Raw genomic sequence first — 14,695 nt, forward strand, 5'->3', positions numbered from 1 at the left:
TTTTTTCCCTTTTGATATCACTTTTCCAGCAAAACCTTTTTTAAAGTATCTTTATATATACACTTTCATGCACTTGAGCTACCATTCCACAGCCACAAATTCCTGGAAGTGGAATTCTCCTATCAAAGGGTGAGAAACTTAAAATGTTGATATATAATTTTAAAAGGATCTTTGAAACACTTATCTCAATCTACAAATTTAGTGTGCAACTGTATCTATATCCCCCTACCCTGACTACGGCAGATAACCTCAATTTCATGTTTCCAATTTGGCAGAAAAAATATTTCCCCACTTTAATTGCATTTCTTTCATTGATAGTAAGTTTAAACATTTTCCTAAATTTAATAGCCATTTGTGTTTCTTCCATTAATTGCTTGTTCATATGCATTGCCCATTTTTCTCTTGGTTTTCTTTCTTATTTAAGAGCTGTGAATAGAAATATTAATCTTTTGTCATATTGATGATATTTTTTAAACATTCTATATTCCATCCCTGTGCACATATGGCCTTGGCTGATTTTCTTCCCAATCATCTCAATATAAAGACATTGCAAAGTAGATTGCTATTGTTCTTCTATTTACACTTGATAAGAACAGAACTCGAAGTTAAGTGGATGTAAATGGACATAAAAACCAGGATTATGTTCTGAAGTTCCATTCATTTGTCATCTTCAGTCCCCCAAGATCTTGCTGTGCACGTTTTTCAGGATGCCTGTGGTTGCTGCTACTGCAGCTCCATACAGTGCGACCAACTTTCATTGAACTCAGAGAAATCTATTGTCCCCCAAACCCATAACAACCCTTATCCTAATCTAGGACCAACTTAGTTTAAGGTCCTGCCTCCTTAAATTCATGGAGTTTCAGTTTTCAAGAATACCTATCTATGTTCAATCTTAAGGGAAAATCTATTATTTTATTTGGTTTGGTTTGCATTCTAGAAACCAGAGAACACTGAGTTCTGTGGATGGAGACGAGACGGTCCTGCGGCAAGTCTGCCTTCCATTTGGTATTGGCCATGAACACTGGGGAGCTCTGATCATAATCACAGAAACTTCACTGCAAATTTCCCTCCAGAGAATGAGGTTGACCAGATATGCATATCATGTTATTAACAGTCTTTAGCTGATGCCAGCCTGCTGAACTGTTTCAGAGAGGAACGAGGAAAAGCTAAAACACCACAGTGTCTTGTTTCACTGCCACAGCACAAAACCAGCATCTCTCTTTTAGAACCACCGCATCTCTTTGTTGAGTAGACATTTGTGGACAGGGGGCAAACTGCCTAGCCCAGTCATAAAAGCCACTGCCAATAAGCTAGTATAATTACAGGGTGGCAGAATCGTCTAACACAGCAGCATGCCTAGGCCACGGATGGTCTTTGTTCCAGTGCCGTGTCTGTGGCCATCCCTGTCCAGGCTCCAGTTGTAGGTTGGTGTGGACTGTTCACCGTGCGCAATTTCTAGACCACTGAAGCTCTCGTTTACTTTTTGTGTGTTTCACTCTGGGCTTTAGAGACTCTCGAAAGCGGCCACAGTACAGCAAGGTCAACTTTGGGCAACTCAAATTTCTGTATAGTGAATGCCTTGAGTGCAGGGAGGAACTGCTCCCTAACATGGTGGGTGCCCGAGAAGGGTTTGTTGAATTCAGCCGACTCTGCATAAGGTTTTCTTAAGAGGTAACAACATCAATTCACGAGTTAGAGAGGAGTACAGGGGCCAGGGCAGAGATGGAGGAGGAAAGCATGCGAATCTACAGTCAGAGCGCTGGCTTGAGACGCTGACTATCCTCACAGTGCGATCTTGAGCAAGATGCCTACACTTTCCTCTGTATCCCAGTTTCCTCATCAGTAACAGAACCCACCCTGCATGGCACTGTGAGGATTAAACTGGATAACACATTCAGGGCCTTACTGTGCCTAGAAAAATCAAAGAAATCAGCTGCTGTCAACATTGTCAGTGCGGTGCTCACCCCCTCACTGGGGACGCGTGGCCTGCTGATTCAGCCCAGCTGTGTCGGGTGCTCCACCTGCTTCTACCTTCCTCGTCCTCTGCTGGCCCAGCTCCCTTCAGCTCTAGTTTCAGGGGTGATCAGACCACCTCTGTGTGTTGCTTACGATTCAATGATAAATACTGTTTGTGAATTCAAATTATGCAAATTTGAAATTATATATTATTTTTAAACTAATACAACTTAGCTATATGCAAATATTTTGAATAATACAATGCCTTAAAGCCCAAACATCAAGAATCACCTAATTTCAAGGCTGGCAAGCTGCAGGACTTTGAAACCACGTCTTTGCCATTACAGCAAGGTGGTGCTGTGTGAGCTGGTGGGCAGCTGCGCCTGGATTCCTCTGCCCAGGTCACCCTTGGATCAGGCAGATTTGAATTATTCCACAGCTCAGGAGTGCATCCTTTTCACGGAGGCTTCTTCCCAATGTGTGTCACGACAGCTACTCCTAGCAATGCTTCCATTCCTGCCACCAAGGCTATTTGGTACAGTTCGGCAAACTCACTGAACAACTACTTTGCACCAGGTACTCTCCTAGTTGCTAGAGATGCAGTAAGAAGTGAGACACATTCCCCTGAGAAGCATATGCTCCAAGGCCAAGAACAGCCCATAAATGCGATGCCAATGTAATGTGACAAAAGTGATAGCAGGAAGTCTGCAAGTGGGTGTGCAGAGGCTTGCCCAGGGGGCCGCAAATGCTTCCTGGAGAAAATAACCCAAGATTTTAAGGACTGAAAGGTATTAGCCAGGTGAAAAGCAGGGGAGAAGAGGGAGAGGTGAGACAAGAATTCAAGGCAGGTGTGATGAATACACAAATGTTTTCCTATTCTTAGACTCAACACAGAATATTTCCCCTCTGGTCAGCAAAATGCAGTGTGGGGATTTGTCCCCATCAGCAACCCATTCTTCAGCAGATACCAGCTGGGTGTCCTCTAATCCAATTCAGTTCTGGCATGATCTACTTAGAGACAGCATCAGGTCCCACAGGTGGAGGGCTCAGTCTCACAAGACTGCCCGCCACTTCAGACGCCAACCACAAGTAGTAGGTTTTCACCTGTGCTTCTGACTGACCAGCTATAAACTGGGGGTTTCCATGACACCCGCCTCAGGTTCAATTAATCTGCTAGAGTGCTCCACAGATCTCAGGGAAACACCTTCCTTATGTTTAAGCATTTAGCATAAAGGATATTACAAAGAACGCAGATGAACAGTCGGATGGAAGAGGTGCATATGGCGGCATGTGAGAGAGGTCAGGGATTTTCTAAGGCGCCCCCCTCCAGGAGCCTTCTCACATTCAGCTATACAGAAGCTCTCTGAACCCAGTTTTGGGGGCTATATGGAGACTTTGTTACATAGGCATGATGAATTAAATCATCAGCCATTGGTGATGAACTCAACCTCAGTCCCTCACCTCTCCCCAGATGCCAGGGGGTGAGGGCACAGATTCGAAAGTCCCAATCCTCTAATTGCATGGTGGTTCCCCTTGCAGGCAGCCCCCCCATCCTGACGCTGTCCAGGAGCCCATCAAGGCACTTCATTAGGACAAAAGATGCTTCTGTCACTCAGGAAATTCCAAGGGATTAGGAGCTCTGTGTTAGGAACCAGGGTCAAAGTCAAACATTAGAACAAAAGATTCTCCTGGTGCTCCCATCAACAAGGGTTTTAGGAACTCTGTCAGGAACAAAGTGACAGGTTCTCCTTCTGTGGCCCAGGCTGGAGTGCAGTGGTGCAGTTGCAGTTCACTGCAACCTCAACCTCCCAGGCCTCAGGTGGTCCTCTCACCTCAGCCTCCCGAGTAGCTGGGACTACAGGCACATGCCACCATGCCCAGCTAATTTTTGTATTTGTTGTAGAAATAGGTTTCACCATATTGCCCAGGCTGGCCATGTCAAGGGCACCTTGTCCTTGGTCTGCTAAAGCTCTTCCCAAAATGAATCTCAGGCCAATCTCATTGGCCAAACCAGGCACCCTCAAGCTGCTCTCAGACCTCTTCTGTTAACCTCAAGCAGCTCTGTCCTCAGGAGCTCTGGTGGATGGTGCCTCCAACCCCTTGGGCTCCTACCCCAACCCACAAGTCCTTCAGCCATGGCTGGAAAGACTAACCTTCTCATCCCTGGGGTTTCCTGTCTTCTGGTTGACAGATCTCAGTGAAGCCTCCTTGCTTCTCACTGCTTTTGTGAAGAGCATGCTGGGAAGAACCTTCTGTCCCAACTCAGTGCAAATCACTGTTTTCAGCACTGGCAAAGCCCTCCCTCCAAAATCCACACTGACCTCTGCTGTCTTTTTCTGTTTTCTTCTTGCAAACTCAGTAAATCAAGGATATTTTCAGCTCCCACTATATGAGCCGAAATACTGCCTTCCAAGGTCCAAATTTTTTGGGTTTTTTTTGTTTGTTTTAAGATGCTTAGCCCTCTCTTTCCTCTACATGTAGGGTCATCTTAAGAAAATATACTTAAAAGCACAAATCGCTGAGCATTGGTCTTTAGGCAGCTGCTGCATTCTGTCCCACAGTGTGTCCCTGAGTGGGAGTTTCACCTGCTGGTCCTGGCTACCCAGAACTCACGTGAGCTCTTCTAGAGTCATGCAGCTTTCTTGAGCTTCAGGATCCCCCACTGCAAAAGAAAGATGGCAACCCTATGTCACAGAATTCATTTCAAGATAACATCCATAAAGCATGTAGCATAGTGCTTGTCAAATAGCATAAGCAATGAGAAATGTGATGATTATAAATGATATTATTATTTTTGCATCTTTAAAAAATATAAGGCCAGGCACAGTGGTTCATGCCTTTAATCCCAGCACTTTGGGAGGCTGAAGCAGGTGGTTTGCTTGAGCCCAGGAGTTTGAGACCAGCTCGGGAAACATAGTGAAACCTCATCTCCACAAAAAATACAAAAATTAGCCAGGCGTGAGGGTGCGTGCCTGTAGCCCCAGCTATTCAGGAGGCTGAGGTGAGAGGATCACCTGAGCCAAGGGAGGTCAAGGCTGCAGTGAGCTGTGATTGCACCACTGCACTCCAGCCTGGGCAACAGAGTGAGACCCTGCGCTCAAAATAAATAAATAAATAAATAAATAAATAAAAATTTTAAAATATGGAATGCTTCTATTTACAACCTCTTCTTTTTTATATGGTGCAGATAATTTTTTACAAGGTTCTAAAAAGTCACTAAAAGAGTCACAGTGGTGCTGGTCAATATGGAGCTCCCTTTCCTCGCCATGAGAAGTCCAGTTTGACTACCTCAGTTACCACCCAGTGTTGAACATTCTCCTTGTAGCCTATTTGAAATGGAAAGCACTGTACATTATTTTTAGCATTTTTATTTGTAGGTTGTGCTAGAAGGCCCCGTAGGCATTTCTAGCCCTGAGTCTTCACTGGGGACAACCAGCAGATCCCACTGGTTCTGGGCTGCATTTAATATGACATCCCCACAAGCCAACTGCAGGTGACAATCAATGTATTCCTTCAGGAAGTTTATCAATGCTTTCAGATTAGTAAAACAAAGTCATTTCCTATTTGTTTTAGAGTGTTTACATTTACGTATGCAATTTCCATCACTCTCTGAAATTAAGAGCACAGATTTGTTCTCAAGGAAACTAAGGTGAGGAGAGAGACGTGTGAAGGGCCATGAAGCTGGGAAAGGAGGATTGAGGTGAGGTGGTTTCTGCTCTCCCATGCTCTAGCAAGGTGTTGTCACTATGATACTGTGGCTGACTACAGGTGAAGGTGGTCTCTGCTGTACCTGACTTGACCCCCCGGCAGTATCTGGGTGTCTCTGGGGTTGGACACTGGACCCAACCTAGGCCAGTTTTTACCTCAGGAGTATGAAGTGAAATTCCATTTGGGCAACCAGCAGGCAGCTGGCAATGTGCCTTGCAAAGCTGAGGGCGAGTGTCTGTGCCCTATCCAGGTGCCCAAGGAAGCAAAGGAAGGCTGTCTACAAAGAGAAAGCAAATGAGGCAAATGAGCAGAAGAGCCATGTAGAGTCCTCCAAGCCTTCCCCATCCTGTATCCGACTCACTCCAGTTCTTGGCTCCTGGAGACACTCCAGAACCCATATATCATACAACCCCACCTTTTCCTTAATCTATTTGATTTACTTCTAATCCTTATAACTTAAGAACCTTCTACTTTTTCCTTAGTCGACCTAACCTTCATTTCTGTTGCTCATAATTTAAGAATCTTAACAAAGACTATGAGTTCCACATGATTTGCATGCCCAAACCTCAAATTCTATGAAGATTTTTTTTTTAATTAATTAATTAATTTTTTTTTTTTTTGAGACAGACCCTCACTCTGTCGCCCAAGCTAGAGTGCCCTGGGGCCATCTCTGCTCACTGCAACCTCTGCCTCCCAGGTTCAAGCAATTCTCTTGCCTCAGCCTCCCAAGTAGCTGGGATTACAGGCACCCACCACCACACCCAGCTAATTTTTGTGTTTTTTGGTAGACACAAGGTTTCAACATGTTGGCCAGGCTGGTCTCGAACTACTTGACCTCAAGTGATCCACCTGCCTTGGCCTCCCAAAGTGCTGGGATTACAGGCATGAGCCACTGCCCCCAACCTATGAAGACTTCAAATGTCCCTTTGGAGATGAGGAACATTTGAGAATACAACAAACAGGCCAGGCTTAGCTGATTCCATTGCTGCAAAGAATTTTCCACAGCAAGAATTACAAAACTAATCATTCCCTTTTCCCTGTGGCACAAACGTGCAGATATCTAACATTTAGTAAATGATCATTAAGAAAGAAAAATGGGCTGTCAGATGGCATTTCCCCTGGCATATACAAGAAAACAAACAAAACCAGATCTTGTGAGTGAAGCAAAGTTTCAATTACACGCAACTAAACATACAGTACTCAGTTTTCTAAAATTATCTGATTTCAGGTCTGTAGCAGAGACCCGAAGCTGAGCCTGGTGAGAGGACTAATCTTTCTCCGTGAGGATTCATAGGAGGCAAAGATGAGAGGAAGGAAGAAACTTAAAGAAAGAATGGGAGGAGGAGACAGAAGACTAGGGTAGGAGAAAGGGAACCCAGGAAGCAACAGAGGAACAAACAGAGGGGGAGAAACAGAGGCTCCCACAACACCCGAGCCCTGGAACCCTCCTCGGAACCTCGAAGGCAAAGCCTGCTTTCATTTCATCTCTTTTCTTCTCTGTCTCTCTCTTTTTCTCTTTCTTTTTCTCTCCCTTCTTTTCTTCCTTCCTTTCTATTTTTTCCTTCTTCAGAGTCTCAAGGAAGAGTTGGTAATTCTTTATCCGAAGGAATTATGATAAGGTTTAGAGCGCTGGGAATGTGCGATGTTTCAGAAGCACAAAGGATTTATTATCTATTCTCCAAACAAAGCAGTAATTAGATCACTCCTGATAACTAATATCATGTTTTCAGAAGCCCTGAGTAGATGATAAGCTAATATTTGTACAGTTGACCTTAAAAGTGTGGCAGCTAAGAAGCTCTTGGAGAGATGCCCCGAAAGGCACTAATTAGTAAAGGATTTAGCAATGCGATGTGGAAAGGAACTTTCAGAATTCTTTTAAAAATGTTTTCAGTTTTGTAAATCACTATGCTAGAGTAACTGTAGAATTATTCTTTGACAGTATAATTACATTTTAATTATATAGCAATTATGTGTTCAGTAGTAATCAAGGGGAAATTCAGTAGCCAATTGGCTTTTACCACTGTGAAATGTACAGACTTTGTGGTTCACAGGGTAGAAGACTTCTGTTTTCCCTTGGCCATCTGAATCTTTAGCTGTACTTGAGCATTGACAGACATGGTGGGGACTCTCTCAAAGTCATGAGAACGCTCAAATACCCCCAAAGAACCGGCCACTGTCTATTAAAAACCTAGCTAGAGGCTATTTTATGAAATGTTCTGCTGACAATTATAGGAAAATATTCTTTCTTATGCAATCAGCTCCCATGGGACAATCAAGTAAGTCTACAGAGAAAAAAAGAAAGCATTTTGTAGGGGGCTGGGGTGGGTGCGGGAGCCTCAGCCAAGATTCTTCTTGGATGGTCCCACTTAGAACTGTTCCTCCTTTCTTTCTGCTCTAAATGTTAAGTAATTCAGACTAGAAACCACAATCTGGCACTAATGAGCAATAAAATGGTCCTTAATCCCAAAGATCTGTGTATTATCTTCCCCCTATTTTTCACATTTTGTGACTTACAGATCTGCTGTCTGGGCTGTGAGGACTGTAAAAACTATTATACCATCCTTTTTCACTGTAAAGTGTTTTTCAAAACACTGTCTAAAATACTAAGCGTTTTATCTCTGTTGTCATTGTTAACCCCTGCAGCACTGCTCATTGTGTCTAATGTGGTAGTTGTGGTATATGGACAAATTGGAAGCTATTTAGAAAACTAGAGTCTGTTTTAAAAATTGATCTGGATAGGTATGATGATAAATCAAATACTAACTGATCCATATTGTTAAGGGGGAGACAAGCCAGTCATTTATGGACTTAAGGGCAGGACCAAGCTAAACTCAAAGAGATGCCAGGGAAGGGAAAGGAATTAGCTGATGGGTGTCTAGGTGAACTTGACCACTGGAGTGATTTCAGCAGGCCTGGAGGAGGGACCATCCCAGTGTCATGGAAAATGTTTAACAAGCCAGCAGTGGGGGAGAGGAGGTGCAGTGGTTGCCAATTTCTGCGGTATAAATGCTCTTGACATGGCCATTTCAAAACTATTAACATTGCACCACTGAATGCTCAATAGGAGAGAGATGCACCCAATTCGCTTTCACAATTCTCTTTCTCATTTCTGAATTGAGAGTACAGGGAGACTCTATATCCCCCTACATATTTTAGAGCACTCTGATACCAGAGGCACAGCCTGGCAGGGTCTACAGGGTGCAGGCAGCCGGGCTGGGGGCTGTATCTCCTGCATGTGCTGACTGTGGCGGTGGCACTGGCGTTGCCTGGCCTCCCTTTTCTACACTGAACTCTTTTCGTCAACTCTGCTCAAATCAGCCAGAGCAGGTGGTGGGGCTGCCCTGACCCGGAGCAGGAGAGCGGTTTTCAGGTTTCCACAGCCAGCTTCTCACCACACAAGGCAGTATGGGGTGGCTGCCGTGGCAACAGCAAAGTCAGGAGAGAAAGGATGCCCTGTTCCCTCCTTAGTGGAACTCGGTCTGGATGTCACCATGAGATGACAATGCTGTCACTATCGGACCCGCCTCAGATCTAGCCTTGGATCCAGTCTCGCCCTCCACATCCTGATTGAGTGGTCCTTGCCTCCCTGGGCCTCTTTCCTTATGTCTCCAGTGTAGTACTAACTGGTGCAGGATGGTTGTGGAGAGGCAGGCCTGCAGAGAGTACTTCTCATGCGGCTGGTGCATGGCCAGTGCCTGGGTGCACTCAGCCCCTGTCCCCGGAATGTTCCTGTGATTCCCGTGGTCACTGTGTCTGTTTTGCTAAGCACAGTAGTGTCTCACACCATCTCACAGCTATTTGGAGAGAAACAGCATTTTTATCCTATAACACAAACTGTGTTTTACAAAGGCCAGTTTTAAGATTTTGCAGTGGAGTCATGGACCCCAAAAGCCTGCTCGTGTTCTTAGGTGTCTGTGGAGCCTGGGTGAGCCCATTCTGCAGGGAGTTAATGAGATCTGGGTGGGCTGACTGCAACCAGACATGTCTGAAATCTCCCCACCATCTGGCTTTCCCCAGGGAGGGGGATAGCATTGGTTGCACGATTGTTAAACGCGCCTGTCATGCAAGGGAAACACTGAGGCGCCTAGAGGTTATGTGACTTTCCAATTTTAAGGCCTAGAGCCGGAGTGCAGCCTGGATTCTGTGTCTCCCTGGCTTGAAGGTCAGTGCCATTTCACCTATGGCAGCAGAGGATTAGCAGGACTTTTCCAGACTTCTGTGTCAGGTGGGTAGGGAGTGGGGGACTATTGGGGGGAAGAGTGCTTCCTCATGAACAGAGAATGAGATTATAAACTAGGGGATTTTTAATGAAAAGTGATGAGGTAATATGCCACAAGGATCTTGAGATTATTCACAATCTTTGCCTAATTCTGTTTCCAGGAATCCATCGATGGGACTCAACCAGAGATACAGTCGAAGCTTTAACTTCCCCACTGTTTATTTCAGCTTTATTTATAAAAGCAGAAATTAGAAACAACATAGACAGTTTAAAGGGTGAAGATGATTGAAAAATTACAATACATCTCTTGTATGAAAATCAATGTTTTCAACGGCATGAAAAAATTCTCAACAGGCAATGTTAAGTGAAAAAAAGGACATAAAACTATATTCAGTATATCAATTTTCTGTGAAACAAAAATGTTAAGAATGATTCTTTCTGGCTACAGAGGTCATTGTGATTTATAGCATTTTCCAAAATCTCTGCAACGAGATTTTGTAGAGAATCTACAAAATTTTATAATGCACATTTTGATGTATTAAAACAAAAAGAATGTGTATAGCAATTCATCTACATAGTCTCCATCTCACTACTAAAAACAAAATGTTTTGATAAGAATACATTAAAAGCCAAAAAAAGAAACCACAAAGAAATTCAGCAAACCCACAACACAATGCTTAATGATGATGGGATAAAAACAGTGGAAAGCAAAAAGGAGGCAGACACCTAATATTAATGGAAGATGAAATTGAAATTAAGAAGTTGTACAGTACTGTGAGAAACCTTGTTATTTTGTATAGAATTCATCATGAAAGGTCATCTTCAGATGTGTACTAGGGCACTATGGTGGCCACAGAGCCTGGAGTTGAGAATTAGGTGTGAATATGAACTCTTAACAGTGACCTGCTTACCTGTAACCCCAGCACTTTGGGAGGCCAAGGTGGGCAGATCACCTGAGTTTGAGACCAGCCTGGCCAACATGGTGAAACCCTGTCTCTACTAAAAATACAAAAATTAGCCGGGCATGGTGGCGGGTACCTGTAGTCCCAGCTATTTGGGATGCTGTGGCAGGAGAATCGCTTGAAGCCGGGAGGCAGAGGTTGCAGTGAGCCCAGATCGCGCCATTGCACTCCAGCCTGGGCAATAAGAGTAAGACTCCATCTCAAATAATAATAATAATAATAATAATAATAATAATAATACAACGACAACAACAACAAAAAAACAGTGACCTGCTATCAGCCAGTGTGGGGACACCAGAACCTCTCTGCACCATTTTCTTCATCCATAAAAGCAGAAATAGCATTAGTGACCCCAAAAAGTCATGGAATTAAATGGGTTGTATGTGAAGGCACTCACACGATAACGGGTATAAATAGCTGCTCAATAATTTTCTTTTTGCATGCACTGAGCAACATGGCAACAAAATATGTAAAGAAGAATTTATTAGACATATGAGAGAAATAGACAGAAATACAATCATTACATGAGATTGTGACTCACTGCCGTCTAAATTCAGACAACAGCAACCACTCAAATTGCTGTCTGGGGATCATGAGGGATACAAAAGGGCTTTGTAAACTATGAAGCAGCATAAAAGTGTTAGCTGTTTTGCAAGATGCAAAATAATATTTATGGGAAGCGATTATATTTTTTCCAAGGTCATAAAGAAATGCTCAATAAATTTTAAAGTAGAAATGTTCCAGTCCATATTTATGACCTCAATATGATACATTGTAATATTAGTTGTTTATATATAAAGTAGAGAAATTTTATCTTCTCCAACATTTTCAAGTGCTCCCTGAACTAATGCTTGCTGAACAAGTGAAATAATTTAATAGTAAATTATTGGGAAAATAAAACATTATATATTAAAATAAAATTATAATAATAAATCAAACTATGCCTGAAAAAATGGAATTGACTATTAGCATTTAAATACAAGATTAATTTATGAGTTTTGATGTCATAAAAAATCACAAAAAAGGATATTCAAAAGATTTGGTAATTAAAAATGTTTAAAATATATAAATGAGGACAGGCTAAGAAAAATACTACCAGAAAATACCAGAGTCCATAAAGAACTTACAGAAATTGATTAGAAAAAAATTAAACTCAACAGATTCATGGAAAAAAACTATTTTAACCCATAGAGCACTACTTTGTTATTAACTAACAGATGCAAAAGATGAACAAGAATATTTTATTTAATAGTGTGAAAGTTGTCAGAATCAAAATGGAGTCACTAATGTGAAGACAACCCTGACAAATAGAGACAGGGAAGGCCGTGAAGAGAGGGTTCTCATACTTGTGTGCCTGATAACATAAAAAGACTAAAAAAACCACAACCTTGCACAAAGACTGTCACAACCTCTCTCAAAAAATACTTCTGCAAGGGTATCTGCCCGGCCACTGCCTGTCCAACCTTGGAATGGCGTCACCCTTGTTATGGATCTTTGTCACCAAAGATAATTATTTCAAAATAATTACATAATCCTCCGCATTTTTTTCCTTTGAAAACCTTCGCCTCTTTACCTTCCTGAACACACACGTAGTTTACTATGGCATTGCATATAGTAATGCTCTATTCTCAAATAAAACATCTCTTTTTTTAGACAGCCTCTCTCTGTTTGTTACTTAGGTTGACAATCTTAATATATTCTCCCATGTGCTGGGGAATGTTCTGAGCACTGATGCGTTCATTCCTTTCACCCTCACAACAACCCTCTAAGGTAGATAGTGTCATCGTTCCCATTTTACAGATGGGAAATGAATCACAGGGAGGTGAAATGACTCATCCATGGTCACAGCCAGGAAGTGGCAAAGCTAGGATTCAAGGTCAGGGTCTGTTTTCTCCTGTTCATTTTATCACACAACCATGATTGATGAAGCCGAAGGTGTACCCATAAATACGGGAATACACCAAGATTTACAGTGGTTAAAACAATAGAAACTGCCAACAATGTAGTAACGCTGAGATAGATAAGCTGCATTAACTGTAGAACTTTTATACTGTCACTGAATTTATAATTATGCCAACTTTGAGCAAACTAAAAATACAAAGTTAAGTGAAAAGAACATAACCCGCATTCATGTTATGCTTGTGACCATGTGAAACATGTATGCATAAAGATGAGGACAGGAAGGATGCACAGAAAGGAAAACAGCTGACGTGGTGATAAATTGTACCTTTGCAATACCAAGTGACAGTGGCTGGGGAGGAAAGGTTAAACAGTGTTTGAGTCTCTTTGCATTTCCCCAAAACTGCACCCCTTCTCTCATTGCAGAGGCTTCCTGGGACCCAGGGGCCCCCTGCCCATCCACTCCTTTGAGGCTGCCTGCCACCTCCTTTGGAGGCACTTCTCTGGCACCCAGCCCACACCTGGCCTTGGGCTGTTCTCTGCAGCTCCACAGCAGCTTGCTTCTCCCATCGTGGTGATCCACACTGCACGGGGCTGGCTCCTTCCTTTGCCTGCACCACCCAATAGACCCTTGAGGGTGGCGCCAGATCTTCTCCCTTGTGCAGCCTCAGCTCCTGCCATAGGACCTGGCCCAGCGTTGAAGCCCATGTGTATCTGTTGAGGAACGCAGACATCTGGGTCTAAATAAAAAAATATATAAAGCTAAATAGCTAAATATAAAGCTCTAATAGCTTTATAACATTTGTTGGACAATTTCCTTCCCAGAATACTGCAAATTTGAACCCACAATTTTATAAGTTAAGCATTCCAGAGCACCATAAATGGAAAGACCGCTAGGTAATCTTGTCATAGTGAATGGGAATGGAAGACCACCATGCCTATGAAACCCGAGATGTCACCTCTTTCATGTTCACTCTTAATTCCAAGAGTTATACATCCATCGTAGTAACGACACTATTAACATCTGCTCATCTTTCTACATAGTAAATTTCAGTATAGAACATTTTGATGAGAATTTGTTTGACCTTTAAAATGGCCCTGGGAAGTAAGGTTTTTATCCCATCTCATCTATGTGGAACTGGAGGCTCAGTGTGCTGTTGTAGGCAGTGTTGTTGGCTTCAGGCTACTCAGTTTAAAAAGCAGTAACAAAAGCAGTTAGTATATGCTGAACGGCACCTAGGAAGAGCATTTAAAAGTGAATTAGTCCAGGCATGGTGGCTCATGCCTGTAATCCCAGCACTTTGGGAGGCCGAGGTGGGCGGATCACGAGGTCAGGAGATCAAGACCAACCTGGCCAACATGATGAAACCCCATATCTATTAAAAATACAAAAATTAGCCGTGTGTGGTGGCACACGCCTGTAGTCCCAGCTACTCGGGAGGCTGAGGCAGGAGAATCCCTTGAACCAGGGAGGCGGAGGTTGCAGTGAGTCAAGATCATGCCACTGCACTCTAGCCTGGTGACAGAGCGAGACCCCATCTCAAAAAAAAAAAAAAAAAAAAAAAAAAAAAAAAAGTGAATTAAGCAGAACACTGAGATTACTCCAGCTCCTTGGTGATAGTAACAATATCTGGGTGGTTCACACCAGTGTGGCACTTTGTCATTTTCAAAGCAGTGTCATGTGTAAGCTGGGCTTCCGTTTGTACCTTCTGAAATTTCAGGGCTGTATTCACCTTATTTAATTTGGGCTCTATTGAAGGCAAGGTTGAGAGAGATGCCCAGTAACAACACAGAGCCATGCTCCGCATCCAGCAAGGAGCTCTCAGCTCTCCTGGGTCCTCCCCTCTCATCCCACAAGAGCACCTTGAGTGAGCACATTAGGATGCAGATTTTATAGATGCAGGAAGTGAAGATGGGGGAATTTAGGTAATATTCCTGATATTGCACAGCC

This window comes from Pongo abelii, chromosome 11, assembly GCF_028885655.2.
Source record: "Pongo abelii isolate AG06213 chromosome 11, NHGRI_mPonAbe1-v2.0_pri, whole genome shotgun sequence".
Taxonomy (NCBI): Eukaryota; Metazoa; Chordata; class Mammalia; order Primates; family Hominidae; genus Pongo; species Pongo abelii.